The 22,716-nt window shown below is 49.6% G+C and overlaps 1 protein-coding gene and 1 long non-coding RNA gene across 6 annotated transcripts in view; one reads left to right on the top strand and one right to left on the bottom strand.

Moving 5' to 3' along the window:
• SYNE3 (spectrin repeat containing nuclear envelope family member 3) overlaps positions 1-22,716 on the bottom strand; it is a 111,069-nt gene that overhangs the window by 85,317 nt on the left and 3,036 nt on the right. The window contains exon 1 of one of the 5 annotated variants that reach the window (XM_028851797.2): positions 14,090-14,242. The exons of 1 other annotated variant lie outside the window; for it this stretch is intronic. The gene's annotated coding sequence lies outside the window, so the exon portion shown is untranslated. Of the gene's footprint in view, positions 1-12,505; positions 13,698-14,089; positions 14,243-22,716 lie in introns of those variants that run through there. 3 more of the 5 variants (XM_077941670.1, XM_077941668.1, XM_077941669.1) reach the window with 3 other exon arrangements.
• On the top strand, positions 18,167-19,899 carry LOC106999562 (uncharacterized). Its single transcript, XR_001446434.3, has 2 exons — positions 18,167-18,585; positions 19,712-19,899. It is a non-coding gene; the product is annotated as an uncharacterized LOC106999562 (long non-coding RNA).

Genomic DNA, 22,716 nt, shown 5'->3' on the forward strand with positions numbered 1-22,716 from the left:
ACAGTTGGTCACACTTACTTTCATCTTCATATCCCCTTCCAAGACCCCCAGACTGTCCCCCACTTTACTGACACCCCACCCCACCCCCACCCCCACCTTCCAGCCACTCACAGGGGCTGGGTTCCCGGAGCCTGCATCCTCAGAACTAGCCAGGCTCACGAGCAGCCTTTCCTCCGGGGCGGAGAGGGAGACTTGCTCTGGGTTATGGACTGGACAGCCACCTACAGCCTGTGTGTCCTGCCTTTAAGGCCCCATCTTCCCCGGCTGGCTCCTAATCACAGCTGCCACAGGCTCTCAGATCCAGTCACTGTCTTCCTTATCTGAGCTTTATCTCCTGAGGCCTCCACAATCCAAGGACAGGCTTCCTCCCCGGCCTGTCTTTGTGCATTCAGAAGGAGACCCATTGTGGGTGCCCCGCAAGCAACCACGTGCCAAACTGAAGCAACGAGCAACTAATTACGACACCACCATCTCCATTTTGCAGAAGGAAAACCAGCAGGGAAAACCGGTCAGGAACTCACCTCTGGGATTCATTTCACAAGGCCCCGAGGATTCCATTATTCAAAAGCAGCTACTCACAATCTTGACTTCCAGAGCCCGTTCCACTAGCCCCGCAGAGACTCAGAAACCACAGGACTCGGAAAAACTGAGTCTTCCGCAGATGCTTGTTTCTAGGTTTCTAAAGTAGAGCTCCATGTCAAGCAGCGAGTTTCCACCAAAGACATTCACAGAATACAGTCAGGCTGGTGCCGCCCCAAGCTGCTGGAGGTCTGACTCCCAGTTTTGAGGTCCCCCAAACAATGTGGGTCTCCCCAAGAATCTGAGGCACGGGGATGAGGAGTTACAAGAGCTCTAGCTCTCATGGGAAAGGTGCTAATGATTAAATTAATCCCATTAGCCAGCCTCCAGATAAAGTGGATTTAATCTACCCTCAAGTCCCCTGCAAGGGCGTCGCATGGAAAGGGCTGGGTCTTGTGGCTCACACTGTTTTCTAGTTCTAGCATTTATTATTAGCTTGTGACCTTGGAAATGCCCCTTAACTTCTCTGGGCCTCCCCTACCATGCAGGGTAAGCATTGCCATCCACCTTTGTGTACCAATCTCTAACTCTTTATAGACATGAGAGAGTAATAGCAAACCTTCACCAAGGGCATGCTATCTGCCAGACACTGGGCTCAGTCTTACAAGGATCCTTTCACTGCTGCCGTAGGTCCTACTATTCCTGCCTATTTACAGATGAAAGAACTGAGGCTCAGAGAGGCTAAGCCACCTGCCGTAAGTCCCACAGCCAGTATATGACAAGTTTCCCCTGCTCTTAACCACTAGACCATTAATATTTGCTGAATGAGCAAACAAATTAACACTAGGTTCTATTTTAAACAGTAGACACAAGATTGAGACTTGTTTCAGAACTACTTTTTTTTTTTTTTTTTTTTTTTGAGACAGGTCTCTCTTTGTTGCCCAGGCTGGAGCACGGTGGTGTGATCGCAGTTCACTGCAGCCTTGACCTTCTGGGCTCCAGTGATCCTCCTGCCTCTACCTATCGAGTAGCTGAGACCACAGGCATGGGCCACCACGCTGAGCTAATTTTCTTATATTTTTTGTAGAGATGGGTCTCACCATGTTGCCCACGCTGGTCTCAAATTCCTGGGCTCAAGCAATCCTCCTGCCTCAGCCTCCCAAAGTGCTGGGTTTCCAGGTGTGAGCCACTGTGCCCGGCCAGAACTACATTTTTAAGAACTGAAATTCTTAGAAGAGTGACTAGCTCAAACCTGCAAGACTCACCCTCCACTGCAGACGGGGCTTCTAAACAGGAGGCTGCCAACCACGGCCCACTGCCTGTTTCTGTACAGCTCTCAAGCTAAGAATGTTTTCTAACATTTTTAAGTGGTTGGAAAAAATCAAAAGAATAATAATGTTTCATGGCATATGAAAATTATGTGAAATTCAAATTCCAGTGTCCACAAAGTTTTATTGGAACACAACCAACACCCATTCATTTACATAGTGTCTGTGGCTGCTTTCTCGATATGATGGAGAGCCAAAATATATTTACATATTTCCTTTCTGGCCTTTTACCAAAAAAGTTTGTTCTAGAAGCTCCAGAGGCCAGTGCTATTTATCAGCCCAAGGGAATTACCTCACCCCACCCTCTGCCTATCAGCACGGCATTCCTGCAGGTCCATTTTCCTAGAAAATTCTACACTAGTGCTTTCAGCAAACCGTGACACAATCCGGATAGCCAGCTTTGCTGATGGGCAAAGGTTTCCAAATGCTAAGAATCGTGTCTTCATCAGGGCTTTCCATCTGGCATTTATCTTACTTACAGTCATTTAGGGGGCCTTTGCCACTAAGCTGAGGATCCCCCACACCGTCACGGCTGTTCTACTGAAACCATCTCCCCACGTCCTCCAAGCACTATCTGAATCATTGCTAGACTGGGCCCCACCCTCCCAGGGGCCCACGGTGTGAATTACTACATCAGTTAAAAGACAATAGGAGGCCAGGCATGGTGGCTCATGGCTGTAATCCCAGCACTTTGGGAGGCCAGGGAGTGAGGATCACTTGAGCCCAGGAGTTCAAGATTAACCTGAAGACATAGCGAGACTCCACCTCTATTTAAAAAAAAAAAAAAGACAATAGGAGCCTCACGCAATCACTCACAAAAGAAAGGCTCACCAGCCAACTCTCCAGTGATAACAGGCAGGGGCCACCAGACACAGGTGGAAAAAGCTGGCCAGGGCCAGGCAGGGCCTGTTTATATCACATTCTGTTTCTGTTTCCCTTCTGGGGAGCTTAAGACCTGGGGGCAGGGGCCCTATTTGATATACAAAATCCAGGCCTGGGAAGCAGCAGTGCTGCTGGGTCCTGCCTTGGGATTCTGGGTGACTCACTTCCCTCCATGGCTTGGTTCACCCAAGCACCAGTGAAGAAGCTGGGCTCCTGTGGGCGCTGGGGTCTTGTAATGTTGCAGTCAATGAGTTTACATGGCAGCATTGTCCCCAGGGAAATGGCCCTGATTGCTGGACAGGTTGCTTCTCAGGCTGCCCCTATGGTCTGGGGAAGGTGGAGCAAGAGGGCAAATGCATTGAAACAGAGAGAATCTAGCTGCACTGTCCCTGGAGAACTCTGGGTAAAGCCACACTGGGAAACCCCGCTATGCATACAACCACTCTCAAGCCTGCTTCCCCCACTCTCTGCCAGTCCAGGTGGCTGGTGCCAATGGTCCTGGGTTAGTGATCTCATTGGGCAGCCCTCAGATCTGTCAGAATGTTGGGCCTTAGAGGTCATCTAGTTCCACGTCTTCACAGCGTGGCCATTTGTGCATTAGTCATGATTTTGACTATATCTGCCATGCAGACACATCCACATTTTTTTCTAATTAATATTCTTCAATTTGACCCATTTAAACTTATTTTAAATGAAGATTTTTTTCTTTTTACCTCTTTCTTTTCTTTTTTTTTTTTTCTTATAGCTGGATTAAGAAATATATTTTTACCTTAAATAAAAAACAGGGTTGGGATCAATTGCCATATATCATAAAATAATGAACATAAACAGTGTTTAACTCTAGATAATGTTGCTAGTTTGCACCTGGGGCCTGCTCATTGTTTGAGACAGAGGCAAGTGTGGGAGAGCTATTAAAAACACATTAGCAACTCACTGAGATGTTCTCCTAGACAAAATCCAGAGGTTCGCAACCATCCCTGTGCATCAGGATCACCTGGGGAGTTTTAAAAAGCTACAGGTAAGCAGCCCCACATCCAGAGAGCTCTCTAATTCATTGGTCCAGGGTGGAGCCCAGGTGGTTATGAGAAGGTCATATAATGAGAAAGATTAAAAGAAAAAGTAAAAAAGAAAAAAAAAGATAGAGAGGAGATGAAGAGGGAGTGGCTGTCATTCAATGCCCTGGGCTTGTACCACGAAATTTATCCTGGCAATTACTAGTAGCCCCTAGTCCAAATTCACCAAGATCTGACCTAGTCTAAGCCCATCCTGAGGCTTAGGTATTGAGGAGGACCCCGAGGCTCAGGGTTGGGAATGAGACAGCAGGACCTGCTGCGGTGATATTGACTTTTTTCTCCATAGTTAATTCCATAAAAGAAAAAAGTCACATTGGCCAATTGCAGATGGCTGGTGCCCTGGGCAGGCAATGAATGGTCAAGGTGTGTGGTCTGCACCCTGTATACCTCTAAAGGGGGGACACCGTCTGTGCACACGGGCGCAGGCTTAGCTGGGTCGACTCTGGCCCATCATGCCTTCCTAGACCTGCCAGGCCACGGGCATCGGCCAGCAACACTTGAGCCAAGGGCTGACACACCAGCAGCTGTGCCCTGTTCAACTCACTGCCCGTGCTGGGGGCAGAGGCAGGCAGAAGTGCTGAGCTCCCTTCCAAGTGACCTGCATAATGGCAAAGTCACCTCCCCAGCTAATGAGCACCCAAAGAAAAGAGGGAGCACTTGGAGAGGCTGGGAAGGGAATGCATGGGAATGGGCGTGACCCAGCACTTTCTGTTTACTGGGAATCCCCGCATCTGTTATCTCATCTGAGCCTCACAGTGACTCTGCGGGGAAGGTGTGGCCAGCCCCATCTTACAGGTGTGATAGCCGGGCCCATGGAGGTTATGTGACTTGCCACAGGTGACAAAATCAGGGTTCCAGCTCAGATCTGCAGGATTCCACCTGACGCCCTGGAGCAGAGAGAAACTCCACCACAGTCGAAAGTCGAACTTCCTTTGCACAGACGGCACCAGTGACGCCTTGCTCTGCTGGCTAAACTAACAATAGTGATGACCCCTTACCTCCATGGGGTGGTCTGCAGTTCACAACACAGCCAGCAAGGCAAGGAGTGTGGCACCTGCATCCCCACTTTACAGAGAAGAGAGTTGAGGCCCAGAAAGACTGTGCCTCTGGGCAAAAGTAAAGGGTCCTTCCTGGTGCCTCTCCCGACCCCCTGAGCTTCTCTCTCATGGAGTCACCGTCTCCTAGGATGGGACTGTTTAAAGCACACACCTCACCCACTGGACTCCTCCCACAGGGCAGGGCCATGTCTCTGGCGTCTTCCTAGTTCGTGTCCTCCTCAGCCAGTGTCAGTACGTTGAAGAAATGCCATTGCCCAAGGCACTGGTTACAAAACGGAAGAGCCCAGATCCCAGCCACAAACACGTGCCTCTTTGGCTCCCAAACCAAAGCTGGCTCCAGCTAAGCGCTGCATGGCTAACCCTGCAGCTTCCTGCAGGAGACCCAGACAGGAACTTACGGGGCTATCCTCTCACCCCCTCAAAGGAGCACATTAGCAAGTGAAGACTGCGACCAGAAGAGCTTGGCCTGGATCCCCCTCCCTGGGCATTCGAGTGGTTTCACCCAGAGGGAAGTGAGACAAGAGATGCCACAAGATGAAATTTTTTAAAAAATCAATTTTCTAAAATTATGCCTGAGCAAACCTGAGTTTGAAAAAGGCAAACAGATAAACAGGCAAATCACGGAAGCCAGGCCTGCTCACTGCCTGGTGCTGGATAAATGACAGAGATTAACCTGACAACCCCAACCGGCTCACACCCAACCCTACAGCCAGTGGCTTGTGGTCACCAAGTTCTCAACAGCTAGTGAACAAGTGGCAGAGGGGGTTCCCTAGGAGAAAAGGATGTGGTCAGAGAAGACAGGCTCCGGGGTGGGCCCTGGCTCTGGAAAATCTTTGGTGTTCCTAGCCCATGTGACACTGGTCCCACAGAAAGGATTTCCTTTGAGGAATGGCCTGGCAGTGTGAGAGCCACTGGGGACTGTGGAGAAAGAACCAGATGCCTGGTTAGGAGGCTGAGTGACTCGCCACTTCCAGCCCACAGCACTCCTGGCGTGGAAGGGCCAGTGTAGCCTGGTAGTTACCTGCCAGAACTCTGGGATCAGGTAACCTGGGGTCAATTTCCAACTCCACTGCTAACTGAGGTAGCTGAGGATGGGTTAATTAACCTCTCTGCCAAACGGGAAAAACATCAGAGCATCCTTCATTAGGCTGTTGTGAGGATAAAGAGAGAAAAGGCAGAGAGCACTTAGACATTCAGTAAGCACTGAGCAGATATGAGCCGTAAAGATGAACCATGCAGGAATCTTAGATGGCACCCAATGGACTCCATCGGCCCATTCACTCATTCATTCATTCATTCTAGAAATATGTACAGTATTGAGCAGCTTTGATGGCTGGGTTCTGGGCAGATAACAATCCCTGGCCTTATCTTCTTCTAGTGCAGAAGACAGACAATAAACTCAACTGCAAATAATTAATGCAAATAATTTCAGGGTGACAGGACAGAGCATGTTGGCAGGATGGGATGAGTGCCACTGCGTGGGCAGGAGGGTCCCTCTGAGGCCGTGACTGTGAGCTGAGATCTCAACGCAGAGAGGGTGTGGCCAGGGGAAGGCCTGGGGGGAGGCACTTTTTAGGAAGAGGAAAGAACAAGAAGTCAAGCTGCAGGGAGAAAGACTTGGCATGCGCAGGAGAGAGAACATCAGATGTGAGCCCCAGGGAAGCCAAGAGATATTTGCAAGGTTCCAGAGCCAACCCCCACAGAACCCAGGAGAATGGAGAGATCTCCAAGAGAGATCTCCAAGAGTCCCCTAAAGGGGCCACAGAAGGAGATGATGCGTATTGCACCTTCTCTCCCCAGCCTCAGGTCACGGCTCCAGAGCTCACTTTTTTCTTGTGTCCTGGAAATATCAGGATCTGCCCTTTATACTTCATTCAAGGGAGCTGTGAGCACCCCTAAAGTTTGTAAGATCCTATTTTAAAGCTTTTAATTTAATAAGAGCAGTAATAATGGCACACTCTGTCTGGGCTGGGAGCAGGGATGTGAGGATGAATAATCCTACGTTCAGCCGTCAAGGAGGTCACAGGCTAGTGGGGAATCACTCTTGAAACTGTGGATTAGTATCAATGGCAAAGTGCAACGGGAACAGGGAAACAGAGATCACCAATCCTGTAGGAGGTGGCTGAGGAGGGCTCCCAGGAGGAGGTCATGTCTAGCCAGGTGTTGGTAGGAAGGAGCAGGGAGAAGGAGAGCTGAGTGGGGGAGCAGCTTGAGCACAGGTGTCCAGGTGAGAAAGGCCAGGATGAGCTAGGGGCCTGATGGTCCTTGAAGGTGGCCCAGGTTGTAGAAAGCTGGACCAGTTGGGAACGTGGAACCTAATCCTCAGAGCAAGGCGGGTAAGCAAGGAGTCACCTGCCAGTGATCTGGACCCTCCTGGGGTGAGTGGGTGAACTGCACTGGCTAGACCCAGGTCCCCAAACACCTACTTTGAAGCTGTGGTCCTTGAATGAGAAAACATCTGAACTTCAAGGTACCTTAGAAATCTCCTAATCTCAACCTCTTTCTTTAAAGGGCAGGAAACAGAGACCAGCCCAGGTGAAGGTCAAATGCAGGCTCCTCCCATCCTTAAGGAATGAGGCTACCCCAGTGAGTCAGCCGGCTGCATTATTTCAGCAAGTGTCACTTGGGAGGGGCTCAGTCCTTTTCAGATCTCAAATAAAACTGTTGGCTTAAATTAGAGTCCAACCAGCCATGGTGGCCCACCCTGTTCTGTCCACGCCTTGGTGATGACCACACGGGCTGAACGCTGCCATTTCATCTTCATCAAGCAGCCATCCCAAGTTGTGTTACACCACAAATATCAATGAAACAAACTCTTGGGGAAGGTGGTTGTAAGGTAAGAGCACTGGTCAGGGAGTTAGGAGATACCATCTTGGCCCTGAAGCACCTGCAAGACTTGAGCCAACCATTTCGGCTGTGGAGACTCGGTTTCCCCATATGTAAAAGTATAAGCGTAAATCATCTCTGAGGCTCGGGCTGTTTCCGCTGCAGCTGTCACTCCTAAATACTTCTCCAGCGCCCACACACAGTCTCTCTGGGCATGTACATGAGGGTTTGTTTCTAGTCTCCGAAAGCTGCCTTACCCATGTGAAGTTCTCTGTCATTAGGTCCTTACTAAGCCCTGCCCCACGGGGAGGTATCACCAACCCCGTTAGATGGGAAACAACGGATTCACAGTGCAGCAACTGGCCAAGAAATGGATTCACAGAGCAGAGGGTAGACAGCAAGGGCTGAGACCTGGGCCCAGGCCTCCACTGCCCAGGGGAGCACCCATGCTGGGACACAGCAACCATGCATTAGGAAAACCATCATCTGAAGCTAAGCAGTCCTGGAACATCTGTCCCTTGGAGGCCTGTTGTCTGTGACAGGCACTTCTGCAGAGGGAGGGCAGGAAGAATACCTTTGATGAGAGAAGAAAGTGGCCAAGAATCAAAATGTGCAGCACTTGGCCGGGCACGGTGGCTCACGCCTGTAATCCCAGCCGAGGCGGGCAGATTGACTGAGGTCAGGAGTTCGAGACCAGCCTGGTCAGCATGGTGAAACCCCCATCTCTACTAAAAATACAAAAATTAGCCAGGCGTGGTGGCAGGCACCTGTAATCCCAGCTACTCGGGAAGCTGAGGGAGGAGAATTGCTTGAACCTGGGAGGCGGAGGTGGCAGTGAGCCGAGATTGCACCATTGCACTCCAGTCTGGGTGACAGAGTGAGACTCCATCTCAAAAAAAAAAAAAAAAAAATTGCAGGACCAACATGGGATGGATTCTCCCAACTCCCGACTCACCACTGCCCATGCCACAAAGGCAGTGGGCTTCCTTGCAGGAGAGCAGCAAGGCAGAGGCAGAGCTTTAGCCTCTAGATCGTCTCTGTGATCTGACAGCTGGAAAGCCACCACCCAACTGTCCTCCACCAGGGCATTTCCCCACGGCCCGCCCAGGCTGGGCCGGGCTGCGAAATTTCAGCATCTAAGGAGTGAAGAATGTGCTCACAGCACAGCGCACTGAAAACAAAAATGGCTCATCTCTTCTACTCCCCCTCTGGATGAAAGTCCTGCTCCATCTTCACCTGCTGAGTGATTTGGGTCAAGGCACTGAACCTCTCTGAACCTGTTTCCCCCACGGAAAAATGGAAATAACCATACCTGCAGCACTCAATTGTTTTGGTGATCAAATATGCCAGCCAAAAATAGGATGAGTAAGGGGAGCTCTTTCCTAAGAGGACTTCCTGTAGGAAAGAAGATTCTAGGCACTGCTTATATGTTTTCTTTGAGGATGTCTCTGTTCATATAAGTTCTAGAAATGTGTGGTTCCATTGTAAAATGTAACTCTCCTCTGACTTTTAAAAAATAAAATGATCCTGGGCCAGGCATGATGGCTCAAGCCTGTAATCCCAGCATTTTGGGAGGCCGAGGTGGGCGGATCATGAGGTCAGGAGATCAAGACCATTCTGGCCAATGAGGTGAAACCCTGTCTCTACTAAAAATACAAAAAAAAAAAAAAATTAGCTGGGCATGGTGGCACGTGCCTGTAGTCCCAGCTACTAAGGAGGCTGAGGCAGGAGAATTGCTTGAACCTGGGAGGCAGAGGTTGCAGTGAGCCGAGATCACACCACTGCACTCCAGCCTGGGAGACAGAGCAAGACTCCATGTCAAAAAAAATAAAAAATAACAAATAAAAATAAAATAAATAAATAAAATGATCCTATCAGTTTAATCTCATGCATACTTCCCGTCTCTCTCCCTGACTGCCCTAAGGAGGAGGCTAGTGACCCAGGACTCACACTGGTCTGTCTGTCGGGTGGTATCCTCATGATAGTCACACAGGTGTGGCAGTCTGAAGAGAAGTGTCTTCCCTACGTGTGTGCCAGTGTTGACCTTGGCTGGGACATTTCCTTTTGTTATAAAACCAGCAGATTGGTCCAGGTGACCTGAGGTTCCTCCCAGCTCAAATATTTCAGGATTTTATGATTCAGAAGCATAAATCATTAGGCCAGGAACTTTACAAATCCTGTTGATCACCTGAGGTTATAAAGTGTTACTGTTATCTTGCTCATTGTATGATTTGGGAAGAGGGAGATTATGTCTCCTACATTAAAGAGAAGTATGTGTCATACAACAGGATTTGTTGCTTTATTTTTTAAATCCAGCCAGATTAACATTTGAATCTGAGGAGAGAGGCAGATTTTCTAAGAAAGCATCTGAAAATGCTCCAGATGATCTTTTAATTTAATTGGTATTATGTAAGATTATATATATATGTAATGTAATATATGTGTCTCCTATTTGCAAATGGTGAAGCACAAAAATATTTAAAAATAACACTCTTAGCCAGGCATGGTGGCACATGCCTATAATCTCAGCTAGTCGGGAGGCTGAGGCAGGACAATCGCTTGAACCTGGGGAATGGAGGTTGCTGTGAGCCAAGATCGCGCCACTGCACTCCAGCCTGGGCAACAGAGTGAGACTCTGTCTCAAATAAATAAATAAATATTAAAATTAAAAACAACACCCACAAGCCTACCACTGGACTGAAGAAACAGAACATAATGGATCCCACTAAGAGTGAAACAGGCATCTCCCTGATCAATTACCCACTTCTCCCCAAAGATAACCACCTTGATTTTGCATTATCATTCCCTTGCCTTTTTCTTTTTCTTTTTTTTTTTTTTTTTTTGAGACGGAGTCTCGCTCTGTCACCCAGGCTGGAGTGCGGTGACCGGATCTCAGCTCACTGCAAGCTCCGCCTCCCGGGTTCACGCCATTCTCCTGCCTCAGCCTCCCGAGTAGCTGGGACTACAGGCGCCGCCACCTCGCCCGGCTAGTTTTTTGTATTTTTTAGTAGAGACGGGGTTTCACCGTGTTAGCCAGGATGGTCTCGATCTCCTGACCTCGTGATCCGCCCGTCTCGGCCTCCCAAAGTGCTGGGATTACAGGCGTGAGCCACCGCGCCCGGCCTCTTTTTCAAACTGGCTTAACTTTGTGAAATAGAATCTATGTATAAACGCATGTATAACACATACATGTAATCATCCAATAACTACAAAGTGATTTCCTTTGCAACTGCCCCCCCTGAGTCTCCTGACCCTCTCTCACCTTCCTCAGCACATGTGGCAATGCTTGGCTTTTATTCAAGATGATCACCTTCTTGCTTTTTGTCATCATTTTACTTCTCAGCTGGGTGTCACTAAATAACTCATTGCTTAGTGTGCTTGTGTTTTGAGCTTTTACAATTGCCTTAGCAGTTCTCCATGGAGATGCTAGGATTCTCTATGCCGCAACTGCAGCCTAGAAACCCAGGTGAGAGATCCAGGCTGCACTCTGGTGTTACAGTGATAGCAGAAGGTGAGTAATAATAAAAACCATCAGTCCTATTTATGGTGTGCCCCCACCATGCCGGGCGTTCTGCTAAGCATCATCCCCAGTTACCTCACTTATCCTCACAGCAAGCCCGAAAGGGAAGTATTTAGAGAGGACAGAATTAAGGCATCAGCTTCCCGAAGCTGTCTCCCATCCACTTCATAGCTGCTCAGCCCCAGAACATCATCCCTCAGTCCTAAAGCAAAGGTTCCTTTTGGGATGGGAGGGTCAGGAAACACTATTGCTCCTGGGTTCCTATCTTTGTGGTCCAGTCGGGCTGCTTTAGGAGTATATATATATTCAGAATCCATATTATTTTCCAGCAAGTACTGATGACCTAATGAAGATAAGCATCCTGTCTGGTCGGTACTGTTTTTCCAGTGATGAATGTACAACATTGTCCTTGGATTGTCTAGGAGAGGCCGTGTGGTATCAGGAAGAGCATCAGGTCAAAAGCCCTGAGTTCTAATCCTGGCTCTACCACATCCAGCCATGGATATCAGCCTCCTCATCTGTAAACGGGCCAGCAGTGACAGCCTTGCCTGCTGCCAGATCCTAGGAGGTGAGAGGCAGGAAGTGCTTTGGAAGTCCCCATTGACACATCTGAGTCCCTCTGTAGCTTCTCTAGAACCTCCTGCCTTCCCCGGGGCCAAGGGCCAGCTTTCAGTGCTGGAAGGACTGTGAGGGGGGTGAGCCAGGACCACTCACCATTGACAGACAAGGGGAAATCAAGGTAGGGAGAGGAGGGGCAGAGCAGAGGGGAACCCAGGTATCCTGATGAGGCCCCTTCGCCTCAAACTGTGACACCTTCTCACATGTGCTGTGTCTGACATCATATGAGATGCTGATCAGGACAAAGCTCGTTTAGTGCTCATGACGCCCTGCAAGGCAACACCTGCAGTGCTATGGTTAGCCCCTTTCCATGGGGAAGGACGCTGAAGCTCTGAAAGGTGAAGCAACTTTCCCAAGGCTACACAGCCAGGAGCTGGCTAAGGCAGGACTGGACTCAGGCAATCCAACTTGACTGCCCTCATTCCTAACAGCTGGACAGTGCAGGAGACCTCGCTGCCCAGTGGGTTCCCAAAGCCTCCAGGGTGATTTTAAGGTTGAGCTGGGCCTGCCCAGTCTTGCCTCCCGGGGCCACCAAGCCAGAGCCCCCGGCAGCCTGCTCCAGGCTGCGTCACAAGGCAAAGGGGCTGCCCAGGCATGGCCAGGTCCATGGCTGCTGGAGAGCATGCAAAGCACCGGGGCAGGAGGGTTGTTCCCATGGAGACAGAAAGGACTCCAACTCACCCTGAAGTGCACCTGCAGGGAGCCAGGTGCCAGGTGCCAGGTGCCAGACTGTACCTGGAGGCAGAAACCTGAGCCTGGATTCTCACCACTTCCCTCTGTGCCACCAACACATCCTCAGGTCTTCTCCTCAGGACCCCCAGCAAGACACAAGTTCCAGAAATAAGACATCCCAGCCCACTTCCCGCTCAGCCACCCCCAGAGGGGCCTCTCTGGTTGAAAACAACGCCCGGGGCCAGCAGGCTTGGCACAGCTGTGGCTGTCAGCCTGCCGAGTGCTGTCCGGCCTGAGGAATGTGCAGACCCACATGTGCTGGAGCGTCCCGCTGGGGCACAGTGACAGGAAACTGAGCAAAACAGCTCGTTGGCACTGGTACGCCCCTCCCACCTCCCAGCTCCTGACTCCTGTGGGCTGTTAGCTGCCCTGGAAGTGCAGGCGGCAAGGCCAGGCCCTTTAAGAGAGCCAGGCAGTGTGGCTCTGGGCAAATCACTCCCCCTCTCTGGGTCTGTTTCTGCTTCTCTTGGTGGATGAGGGAGGCTGTCCTGCCAAGCTCAGAACGGCAGTGATTTTGACTTGCTCTCCTTTCTGGGAGGACGGTCCATTCTCCTCATGCCCTCATTCACGTGGGATGGGGCATGCCCCCAAGACACATCAGGTTATCCCACTAGCAGCCCTTGGCTGTAGACAGCCCCTGCACCCAGTGCTGGGATAAGGGTAACTCTTCAGAGTTGAAAGGGGTGACCAGGGACCTGGGAAAGAGTCCCAGGGCAGCCCACGGTTGGAGCTTCAGGGCCAAAGTGGTTAACTAAAAATATTCATTATCACCCCGCCCAGGCTGGAGGCCCTGGCTTCCAGTTTTGAAGCAGAAGTCAGCTGGGCGGTGTAGGACACTGCTCCTGGGTTGACCAATGGGCCACATCAATGGGTCTGCTGTTTGGGGTCAAGATCCCAAGACCCCAAGGGAAGTCAACATCCATCTGAGGCTCTCTCAGGCCCTGCAAGCCATCTCTGGCCTCACTGCCCTCCCCTTTAGAAATGTGGGAATGAGGCTCAGAGAGGTTGAGCTGCTTGTCAAGTTTGCACAGCCAAGAGGCGTCAGAATAAAACTGAGCATTCGGGGTTGGACTTCCCCTCCTTGCCGCCTGCTCTGCTCTCCCAGACACTACTGAGCGCGCTCACGGTCGCCAGGAGCGGGTCGGGCCCCCGCCGCGCGCAATCCTTGGTGACAGGTCAGCCTGCCCCTAGGGGAGGCAGAGGGAAGCCCCGAGGAGGCACCCGGCCCGCCTGGGACGTGCTGCCCCGGGCTTTAGGGCTTTTTCTTGCGGGCCGAAGCTCCCCGGGGTTGAAAGGAAAGGCTCGGGAATTTCGCAGCCAGCACGGAACGGTTGGATTTAAACTAAAAATACCCGCCCGCCCGCAGCTGTCACGCCGGAGCCCCCGCCCCCGCGCCGGGCGCGCCTCCCCAGGTCCCCCAGACTTTCGGCGCCCCGGATCCCCGGGGCTGTGTCAGAGCTGGGCCGGGGGCTGAGGACCCCACCCGCCCCGGCCCCGGCCCCCGGCCTGGCCTCCCGGCCCCGTGCCACTTACCCGCCCGGAGCGTGGAGGAGCGCGGCGCCGCGGGTAGCTGGGGCCGAGCCTCTTTCCCTCCTCCCTGCGTCCCGGGCGGCTCCGGGGCGGGGCAGGGCTGGGGCGGGCCCGGACACCGCGAGTACCCCCGCCCCCGCCGGGGCCCGCCCGGTGGCCCCGCGGGAGAGGCCGCGCCCCTCTCCGCACGCGCTCAACGGAGGCCCCGGGTGCGCAACCCCAGCCCGGCGGACACCCTGCGTGGCCCCGGGTACCAGGGCCGAGGAAGAGCCTTACCGCTCCCTGTCGCGGACCCGGGGCGGGGGTTAAGGGGGTGTCCTGTCCACGGTGGCCTGGAAAGCAGCCCGGAGCCCTGGTCCCTGTCTGTCTTCCCGACACACACACAGCCACCGTCCCTTTTCTCATTCTAGGGAATGGCGCGGAGCTGCCTCTCCCCCGGGAAAGTTGGATCTGTGCGTCCAGACTTGGAAAAGGGATTAGGACGCCGGCAGATCTTGCCCTCACAGAGCAGAGGTGGGGGCCTAGGAAGGGGCACATCGCCCAGAGGCGCGAAATCCAAGAAGAAAATGACACCCATCAGCTAGCCTCACGCGGGAAGAAAGGGCGGGGTGGTTGGGGCGGGGGGACTGGCACCCTGCCCATCCTCTCCCACTCCACAGTTCGGGCCCACAGTCTGGGAGTCGCAAGGAATGTGAATCACCAGGCATAATGTGAACCCCCAACAAACCCAAGGCCTCAGAATGCTCCTCCCCTCTCCCTCCCCATCCAGCAGAAACATCCTCCCCTCCTTCCAACCTCTGCTCCAGCCATGCCAACCCTTTAACCTTGTCCCAGAATGTCTAAACCGTATCTGCCTCTGTGCCTGTGCACATGAGGTTGCCTTGGCCTGGGGTTTGCTCCACAGTCTTCTGCCAAACTCCTACTGCTTGGTGGCTGGAAGCCTTTGCACCCTGGCGCTCTCTCCCTCTCCTCCCAGGTCAGCAGTCACTGGCCTTCCTGTGCATCCAGCCCGGCTTTGAACAGCCCTGGGCCCCAGTTCTTATCTTTTTCCGAGTAATTACATAGTTGCATGATTGACTCCACCGGCTCTGGATCAGATGAGCGCCACTAATGAGGGATACAAGTTGTAAAACTAGGTTTTACGTGAACTCCAGTCATCACAATTTAGGTGCGGCTAGCGATTTTACAGATGAGGAGTTAGTAACTGACCCAAATCCAGTGCTTCCGGGATGCCGTTTTCCTTTTTTGTTTCTTAGCAGGGATGTCAGATGTTTGCAGAACAGATCGTGTAAAAGTCAGTATCCTAAGAGATTAAATTGTAAAGCAGGACAAGATAGTTAATGGAGTGTGTGTGTGTGCGTATGTCTTTTCGAAATTGAGAGGGAGGTAGAAGAATTAGCCAAACCCCAGGATTCACTCTGAGGTAGACCCACACATCTTAGTTAGATCCCATTTATTAAGCTGTAATTATTCACAGCATTGCTGAAGACATACACAAGACCCCTCCCATCTCCCTGCGACTGACTGGTTCCAAGTATGCTATTATACGTGTTATTATCACTGTGACTCAATTAGGAGTGCTGCCGCAGGCCTTGAGGTTACCACAGTCAAACTGCAGGTGCAGGCGGTGAGTAACAATGATTATAATGCCTGCATCTGGATCATGCTTTTTGCTTTTCAGAATGCTTTCAAATGTGTCTCCTCATTAAATCTCTGCAAACATCCTCCAGGTAGTTAGGAAAAGTTTAATGAGTTTCGCCTGACAAGGGAAACCAAGGCACAAAGCGGGCAGGTGATTTGCACAAGGAGAGAGATGGCTCCCCCAGGCTGCTCCGAGGGTGGAGCAGGCCGCCGTAACTCCATGTCCTGCAGGAAGAGATGGCTGAGTATAGTTGGGAGCTCAGGCTCTAGTGACAAAGTGCCCAATTTGCAACTTTCAGCTGATTACTCATACTTGGTTTCCTTTTCTGTTAAATAGATCTAATAATAGGAGCTTATCTTGTATGGTTTTGTGCCTGGTATTTGAGCACCCAGCTCAGGTGAGCTGTTATGTTATGGTTCTGGGAATGGTATGACTGCTGCAGTTTCTGGCACACAGCTATTCAGTCTTTCGTCAAAAATTCCTGCGTATCTACTATGTGCCAGCCTCTGGGAATACGAGGACGAATGAGGCACAGACTACTACCTCCAAGAAGGTCGGGGTGTAATAATTCTGTGTCAGGGCACCATGGTGCACAGAGACGAACTGTCCCTCCTGCTGCTGGTGCAGTGCAGAGCACCAGTTCAGAGCAGGGGAGATATTCACTTTCCTGGTCAAGCTTTGCTACTTATTTAGCTGAGTGAATCTTACAATGTAAGACTGACTTACACATACAGTGTACACATACAGTGTAATCTTACACTGAATGTGACCTCTTACAACATTGGTTTTTCTCATGTTAGATGGGGATAGCAACAATTTTTCATGGGTGAAAACACATGTGATAAACATATTTTATGAAATGCAAAATACTGTGCAGATAGTTTTATTATTATCAACGTGATTGTTATTATCTTGGGCTTTACAGGGCTTGCTGCTTTTCAGAATACTCTCCCATTCCATTGCTTTTCTTAGACAGAGTCTCGCGCTATCACCCAGGCTGGAGTGCAGTGCTGCAAACTTGACTCACTGCAACCTCCACCTCCCCGATTCAAGCAATTCTCGTGCCTCAGCCACTTGAATACCTGGGACTACAGACATGCACCACCACGCTCAGCTAATTTTTTGTATTTTTAGTAGAGACAGGGTTTCACCATGTTGGCCAGCCTGGTCTCGAATTCCTGACCTCAAGAGATCCGACCGCTTGGCCTCCCAAAGTGCTGGAATTACAGGTGTGAGCCACCATGCCCGGCCATCCATTACTTTTCTTAAGCCTGACATAAACATTACATCAAAAACAGAACCCTATTTTTTATTTGATGCCAGTCTTTTTCCTCTCCCAAGTAGTCCATATGGAAGAAAAACAGAAGTTGAGTAAGCAATACGAAGGGATGGGGCAGTTTGCAACTAGGAAGTCCACAGTGCCTTAGTCCTCAGCATTACCTGCAGCTACAGAAGGGGGTGGACATGAAAACCTATCTGGAAAAAAAATCTGGCAAAGCATTGGGGGAAAAGCCCCTTTGTCATCTCTGGAATTGAACACAGGAAACCCCGCCCTGAGACCTTCCTTTCAGAAGCAGCCCAGAGAGAGAACCACAAGAAGGGCACTAAAATTATGCTGTTCGGAAGTTCTGACTCACTTGGCAGTGGGGGCTGTTTGTGCAACATACCAAAAAGCGAAGTTTTTACCACTCTTCCCCTGTGTCTGTTCCCTGCAGCCAGCATCTCCACCACCACTCATGGGGAAGCAGGAATCGATTTAATAAGCCTGGGGAAATTATCTGGGTCTGTTTCACATTTGCTGTTGGTTAGCCAGCCTCAACAGCAATCTGCACAATCCTCATTTTGTAAGCGTGATGTTTTCAGTTTGCGTGTGTGTGTTCAGTCTCCACAGATAGATTACAGCAAAAGCTGCAATGGCTTTTCTGGCTAATAAAGCACCTCGTGGGTAAACTGAGGCAAGAGAGTAGGAAGGAGGGACATTGCCCACGGTCCCAGGATAGGAATTGCTGTTCAGAACATTTACATTCCCATCTCTCCGTCTCTAGCCTGGCTTCCCACTTAGTGGTGAGGTACATAAGTGCTTTCAGCTTAGCACGGATGAAAAGCTCACATTAAGGGTGCCCACTTCTGGGGTGCCCCATCGGAGAGGTCTTGGTTTGAGCCTGGAGAGCTGGTTCTCATCCCAGTTCTGCTCTAAACTTTTCCTTCTTCTTTGTTTTTTCTTTGCCAGTTCTCCAAGTGTTAGCCTGTCCTTCCCTACTCGGGTGCTACATGTGCTTCTAAGGTGAGCACATCCAGCACCCTGGTTTCTTCACTTCTCCATGGGCAGCTGCCACCCATCAACGGAGCAGGGGCACCCCTCTGGGTGGCAATGAGTCATCTCAGTACCAAGCAGGGTAACTGCAGTAACTCAGAATATTCCTCTATGTACATTTAATTGTGCTGCATTTATAAAATACAATTGTGTATAAAATACAGGACTGGATTCTCAGATGATGGGGTTCTAACCCTTGTTAAGGCTGCCAACTAGCTGTGTAACCTTGGGTCACTTCTGAGTTTTTGAATATGTGAGAGAATTGGAAAAGATTTTCTCTAAATTATTCCCCCAATTTAAGTAACTATAAGAAATATATACATATACACACACATAGTATTATATACAATGTAATATATAATAATGCAATAAATACATTATGATATATACTGTGTATACATATATCACCATATATACATTTTTTTTATATATATATAGTATTGGCCAGGTGCAGTGGCTCACTCCTCTAATCCCAGCAGTTTGGGAGGCCAACGTGGGACAGTCGCTTGAGCCCGGGAGGTCAAGACCAGTCTAGGCAACATGGTGAGACCCCATCTCTACAAATAAATAAATAAAATTATCCAGACAGGGTGTCGCATGCCTGGTCTCAGCTACTTGGAGCTGAGGCAGGAGGACTGCCTAGGCCTGGGAGGTCAAGGCTGCAGTGAGCCATGATTGCGCCACTACATTCCAGCCTGGGTGACAGAGTGAGACCCTGTCTCTCTTTCTCTCCATATATATCTTTTTGAAAACAGAGGAATCTTGTTTGTATTAAACAATCATCATTTAACATAACTAAACACTGCTACTATTATACTCCAACGAGTAAATACTAATATAAACAAAAGTGTTAAAGGACAATCGATACATTTTATTCCTAAAAAATAAAATCTGGCCGGGTGCAGTGGCTCATGCCTGTAATCCCAGCACTTTGGGAGGCCGAGGTGGGTGGATCGCCTGAGGTCAGGAGTTCAAGACCAGCCTGGCCAACATGGTGAAACCCCATCTCTCTTAAAAATACACAAACACAAAAAAAAAGTAGTCAGGTGTGGTGGCGGGTGCCTGTAATCCCAGCTACTCAGGAGGCTGAGGCGGAAGAATTGCTTGAACCTAGGAGGCAGAGGTTGCAATAAGACGAGATCACGCCACGGCACTCCAGCCTGGGTGACAAAGCAAGACTCCATCTCAAAAAAAAAAAAAAAAAAAAAAAAAAACCGAAACCAGAAAATAAAAAATATACAAAATCCTTCTCGAAGAGGTTTGCCATGTTTCTCCCAACAGTGGGAAGCCTGGTCTACTTTTTCTGCTTCTGTTGGGACTACTTTAAATGTATGTGGGTTTTTTGTGTAATTAAATGTTTTGAGACCACTGTAAATTAACATGCAGTTGTAAGAAATCATACAGAGAGGTCCTCATATACTTTACCCGGTTTCCCCCGATGGCAGCATCTTACAAAACAATGGTACAGTATCACAGCTAGGATACTGACAGACACCAACACGACACAAAACACTTCCATCTCAAGGATCCCGCACGCTGCTCTTCCCCCCTTTTCCATTCCCTCCTTAAACTCTGGCAGCCACTCCTCTGTTCTGCTTTCTATAATTCTGTCACTTCAAGAATGTAATAATAACGGAATCACACAGTGGGACTGCCCTTCTCCACTCAGTGCAGTTCTCTGGAGCGTCACCCAAGCTGGTTCCTGTATCGAGTCTGTGCCTCCTCATTGCCGAGCAGCAATCCATGGTGTGATGGATGCATCACTGGCTGGGTCACCCTTCCCTTGTTGAAGGACATCCAAGTTGTTCCTGGTTTTTGGCTATTATCAATAAAGCTGCTATAAACGTTTTGTGTGCACATCTGTGTCAATATACATCTTCACATCTTAAATTTCAGCTGCTGGATCTAATACCCACTTACAATCCCACAACACTGGATTTTTCCTACTTTTTCCTAGTGATGAACACAGCTAGTGATGAAAGATGTTTAAGGGTCCAACAGTTGCCCTGGACTGGGTCTTGAGTTGTGGAAATCTAACAAAAGCCAGTTACAGGGTTCCTGCCATCAAGGAATTTAGAGTCTGTTGGGGAAGCAACATTAAGACACATGAATCATTCATGGAGCTAAGTAATGCTGCATGTCCGTCATATGTGAGACTGCACGGTACAAAACTGACTTGTAGAGGAATCCAGAGACAGGAGAGAGAAGGGAAGGCACGAGTGTTTGGGAGTCCTCTGGATAAGATGTGAGATATATCTCAAATGATGGAGACAAATAATGATATTTTATGTTTATTAAGGGCTTACCTACCATCTGCCACACACTGTTCTAAGCCTTTACCTATATTATTAATTTAATCCTCATCACCACCCTTCAGGATAGCTCCTATTATCATCCCATTTCCCAAATGAGGGAAAAACGGTGAAAACTTGGCCATTCACCCAGCTATTATGTGACTCACCTAGGGTCCACACGCAGGCAGTCTGACCCCAGCGCCCACTTCATCGCTGTGGATTCTGTCTCATAGCAATAGTGGTCACGATTCAATTCCAATGTGTTTCTTGGGTTATATTTTCCACACACAGCATATGCTACAGCTATGCTGAGCCTTCTGGGGGAAGGTTATTGATAAGTTCAAATACTTTTCAAACAAACCAGCACCACTGTTAGTAACATAACAGGTGAGAAGTCTGTGTGTGATGTATCTGCTGGTGTGTGTGTGTGTGTGTGTGTGTAAACATCAAGGCTGAAGCCTCCAGTTGTGTAGATTATCTGCATATGCAGCAAAACACGCACACACCACACACATCAAAGTTCCCAGCTCTATATGGTAAAACATAGAGGCAGCTGAGCCCATTTCAGATAATGAATGTGGTTTTGTATTCTCTGAATTGCTACATACCAGGAAAGTCACTTCCAGGCTCAGCTACCTCCTGGGTTGCTAAACACACAAGATGTGTGATCGCGCTTCACTCACAGCACTGATGGCTGCTCACCCTTTGAGCTATATCATTTTGGTTAAAACAACAGCATACTACGAGCCTGGCATGTTTGCTTGTTTTTGTTTTGAAATCTAAACGCAGCCTTGATAATGTCGGTGTTTCCATCGATGGGGTGGGTGGCAGAATGAAAATCTCCCTGGATCCACCTCTCCTGACTTGCTGTCTTTCTGGGCTCTGCATTTCCCAGTCGGCTGGCAGAGGTGAGCCATCTCACCTCCTCCCGTCTCTACATTTAGAAAATGGGGCCAGTTCTTCCTGTTTTCCCTGTAAGAGCAGCCATGAGATTCACATAAAGATGATGAAATGCACTACAAACTTGAGGTTCTGTGCAAATGTGTACTACTATTGTAAATTAAATCCTTCACTTTACTATGCTTTCAAAGAATGTTTCACGACAGACACCAACTCAGGAAGAGTCTGTGAGTAAGGAAGACTTTCCCACTAAGGAGGAAAATGAAGCTTTCATTATTTTTTCTTTTTTTATCCCTGGAGATACGTTTTTGAACATTGCTCAAGCGTTCTCTCCTTGCTTTGACAAGTGTGACTGTTCTGAACACATGATCATATTAGAATCGCTGTGTGATAGGCAGAGTGCCCAGGAAGCCGGGGAGGCTCTGAGCCCAGCCCTGGCAGACACGCAGAGGCGTGGCCTTGGCACCCTCCTTAGGGCAGCGGAACCCATGCAGGGCACCTGCACCACCCCCACCCATCCCATATGAGCAGCCGGCGCTTGGCTCTTCCGGAAAGCCCACACTTGGGGCCCAGCCCTGTCCCTCTATCCGAGCAGCAGGGGCTGGTAAATGCCAAATAGGTCCACGTATCTCATAAAACCTGCTGCTCTTGATGACAATTCTTGACGGCCCAGGACACTTCCCTAACAGAGAAAGTTGTTTCATCGTTGTAGCCTAGTTCCAAAACCTTAGAATCTTATAGCCAACACCTGGCACGGAACACATGCAGAACAAACGTTTCCCAACCGGACTGCCGCACGTCCTTGCAGTGGTAATAGCAGCAGCACCTGGCCTAAGATGTTAAAGAATTTTTATCTTAAATTTCTTCTTTGATGTTATAGACTTGGTATGCAGAGAAAAATGGCCAGTGTCACTCAATGCACCTCCTAGTTAATTAAAAAGCCCTATTCAGCAGACAGAAGCAACCTCTATAAATAGGCAAGAGGTGTCCTCAGGTATTTCAAAGCTCTCGGCTAGCACCATGCCAGTGGGATGAGTGCACCAGCTTCAGCAATCGAGCTTGTTTCATCATCCAAACGGAAACATTTCTGCAAAATGACTGAACTCCATCTGCCCTGCTCACTAACTACAGAAATGGCCTAAAATAAGGGTTCACACACAGACAAAGGTAACAGCCAGAAGACACTTGACAAATTCACTGGCCCAACTCTATCATGTTACAGAGCCCCTTACACGTGAAGTGAAGCGCGCAAGGGCAGCAAACACTGATTGCATCAGCCCACACTGTGTTTACCTCCATTACCAAATCCACAAGACCCTGGGCCCTAAGCTGGCTTCTCTCTGTGGCTTCCTTTTTTTTTTTTTTTTTTTTTTTTTTGAGACAGCCTTGCTCCGTTGCCCAGGCTGGAGTGCCATGGTACAATCACAGTTCACTGCAGTCTAGAACTCCTGGGCTAAAGTTATCCTCCCACCTCAGCCTC

The sequence above is a fragment of the Macaca mulatta genome, chromosome 7 (assembly GCF_049350105.2).
Source record: "Macaca mulatta isolate MMU2019108-1 chromosome 7, T2T-MMU8v2.0, whole genome shotgun sequence".
Lineage (NCBI taxonomy): Eukaryota > Metazoa > Chordata > Mammalia > Primates > Cercopithecidae > Macaca > Macaca mulatta.